The sequence below is a fragment of the Arachis stenosperma genome, chromosome 3 (assembly GCF_014773155.1).
Source record: "Arachis stenosperma cultivar V10309 chromosome 3, arast.V10309.gnm1.PFL2, whole genome shotgun sequence".
In the NCBI taxonomy this organism is placed as follows: domain Eukaryota; kingdom Viridiplantae; phylum Streptophyta; class Magnoliopsida; order Fabales; family Fabaceae; genus Arachis; species Arachis stenosperma.
This window is the reverse complement of record NC_080379.1, coordinates 125,666,709-125,669,714: the sequence shown is the minus strand read 5'-3', so window position 1 is coordinate 125,669,714 and position 3,006 is coordinate 125,666,709. Positions and strand designations below refer to the sequence as shown.

Here is a 3,006-nt window from a genome sequence, read left to right as displayed (position 1 = left end):
ATATCTTTTCAATCAAATGTTTTCAAAATCAATTTCTTTCCTTTTTCAAAGATACTTGCTAACAATTAATGATTTGATTGAACAATTCAAGTATGTTGCCTTTTCTGTTGAGAAAGGTTTAATGTTTGAATCATATCTTTTCTTGTTAGGCAAGTCATTAATTTTTAAAATTAAATCTTTTTAAAATGTTTTTCAAATCATATCTTCTCAATCACATCTTTTAAAAAGCATAATTTTTCAATCATATCTTTTTAATCACATCTTTTTCAAAATAGTTTTCAATCATATCTTTTTAATTTCTAATTTCAAAATCTTTTTCAAAAATTACTTGATCTCTTTCTCACTCTTGATTTTCGAAAATCAAATTAAAGTTTTTCAAAATGTTTTTAAAATCTTTTTTATTGATTTTCGAAAATTCCTTCCTCTCTTCCCACATCCTTCTATTTATGGAATACCACTCCTTCTCAATGCACAATTCGAACTCTATCTAATTAAGTTCGAATTCTTCTACCTCTTCCTTCTAATTTTCTGTTCTTCTGACACCTTAAGGAATCTCTATACTGTGACATAGAGGATTCCATATTTTCTTGTTTTCTTCTCTTTCATATGAGCAGGAACAAAGACAAAGGCATTCTTGTTGAAGCTGACCCTGAACCTGAAAGGACCTTGACGCGAAAGCTAAGAGAAGCTAAAGCACAATTCTCTATAGAAAACCTGACAGAAATCTTCAAAGAAGAAGAACCCATGGCAGCCGAAAACAACAACAATACCAACAATGCAAGGAAGGTGCTGGGTGACTTTACTGCACCTACTCCCGACTTCTATAGGAGAAGCATCTCTATCCCTGCCATTGGAGCAAACAACGTTGAGCTTAAGCCTCAATTAGTTTCTCTAATGCAACAGAATTGCAAGTTCCATGGACTTCCATTGGAAGATCCTCATCAGTTCTTAGCTGAATTCTTGCAAATCTGTGACACTGTCAAGACTAATGGGGTTGACCCTGAGGTCTACAGACTAATGCTATTCCCTTTTGCTGTAAGAGACAGAGCTAGAACATGGTTGGACTCACAACCTAAAGAAAGCCTGGACTCATGGGAAAAGCTAGTCAATGCCTTCTGGCAAAGTTCTTTCCACTCAAAAATTGAGTAAGCTTAGAGTGGAAGTCCAAACCTTCAGACAGAAGGATGGAGAATCCCTCTATGAAGCTTGGGAAAGATACAAACAATTGATCAGAAAATGTCCATCTGACATGCTTTCTGAATGGAGCATCATAGGTATTTTCTATGATGGTCTCTCTGAACTATCCAAGATGTCTTTGGATAGCTCTGCTGGAGGATCTCTTCATCTGAAGAAGACGCCTACAGAAGCTCAAGAGCTAATTGAAATGGTTGCAAATAACCAATTCATGTACACTTCTGAAAGGAATCCTGTGAACAATGGAACAAGTCAGAAGAAAGGAGTTCTTGAGATTGATACTCTGAATGCCATATTGGCTCAGAACAAAATATTGACTCAGCAAGTCAATTTCATTTCTCAAAGTCTGTCTGGAATACAAAATGCACCAAACAGTACTAAGGATGCTTCATCTGAAGAAGAAGCTTATGATCCTGAGAACCCTTCAATGGAAGAGGTGAATTACCTAGGAGAACCCTATGGAAACACCTATAATTCTTCATGGAGAAATCACCCAAATTTCTCATGGAAGAATCAAGAGAGACCTCAACAAGGTTTCAACAACAATAATGGTGGAAGAAACAGGTTTAGCAATGGCAAGCCTTTTCCATCATCTTTTCAGCAACAGACAGAGAATTCTAAGCAGAACCCCTCTGACTTAGCAACCATGGTCTCTGATCTAATCAAAACCACTCAAAGTTTCATGGCTGAAACAAGATCCTCCATTAGGAATTTGGAGGCACAAGTGGGTCAGCTGAGCAAGAAAGTTACTGAACTCCCTCCTAGTACTCTCCCAAGCAATACAGAAAAAAATCCAAAAGGAGAGTGCAAGGCCATCAACATGGCCGAATTCAGAGAGGAGGGAGAGGAAGTGAACGCCACTGAGGGAGACCTCAATGGGCGTGCACTGACCTCCAATGAGTTCCCCAATGAGGAACCATGGGAATCTGAGGCTCAAAATGAGACCATAGAGATTCCATTGGATTTACTTCTACCATTCATGAGCTCTGATGAGTATTCCTCCTCTAAAGAGGATGAGTATGTCACTGAAGAGCAAGTTGCTAAATACCTTGGAGCAATCATGAAGCTAAATGACAAGTTCTTTGGTAATGAGACTTGGGAGAATCAACCTCCTTTGCTCACCAAAGAACTGGATGACTTGTCTAGGCAGAAATTACCTCAAAAGAGACAAGATCCTGGGAAGTTTTCCATACCTTGCACCATAGGCACCATGACCTTCAAGAAGGCTCTGTGTGACTTAGGGTCAAGTGTAAACCTCATGCCTCTCTCTGTAGTGGAGAAGCTAGGGATCTTTGAGGTACAAGCTGCAAGAATCTCACTAGAGATGGCAGACAACTCAAGAAAATAAGCTTATGGACTTGTAGAGGATGTTTTGGTGAAGATTGAAGACCATTACATCCCTGCTGATTTCATAGTCCTAGAGACTGGGAAGTGCATGGATGAATCCATCATCCTTGGCAGACCCTTCCTAGCCACAGCAAGGGCTGTGATTGATGTTGATAGAGGAGAATTGTTCATTCAAGTGAATGAAGAATCCTTTGTGTTTAAGGCTCAAGGATATCCCTCTGTCACCATGGAGAGGAAGCATGAGGAGCTTCTCTCAAAACAGAGTCAAACAGAGCCCCCACAGTCAAACTCTAAGTTTGGTGTTGGGAGGCCACAACCAAACTCTAAGTTTGGTGTTGAACCCCCACATTCAAACTCTAGGTTTGGTGTTGGGAGGTTCCAACATTGCTCTGAGCATTTGTGAGGCTCCATGAGAGCCATCTGTCAAGCTACTGACATTAAAGAAGCGCTTGTTGGGAGGCAACC

At 39.7% G+C, this 3,006-nt stretch overlaps 1 non-coding gene across 1 annotated transcript; it reads right to left on the bottom strand.

Annotated features, from left to right (window-relative positions):
- Nucleotides 1-1,147: 1,147 nt before the first annotated feature.
- Nucleotides 1,148-1,251, bottom strand: LOC130971248 (small nucleolar RNA R71). The gene has a single exon (XR_009082478.1). It is a non-coding gene; the product is annotated as a small nucleolar RNA R71 (small nucleolar RNA).
- Between the last annotated feature and the right edge of the window lie 1,755 nt (nt 1,252-3,006).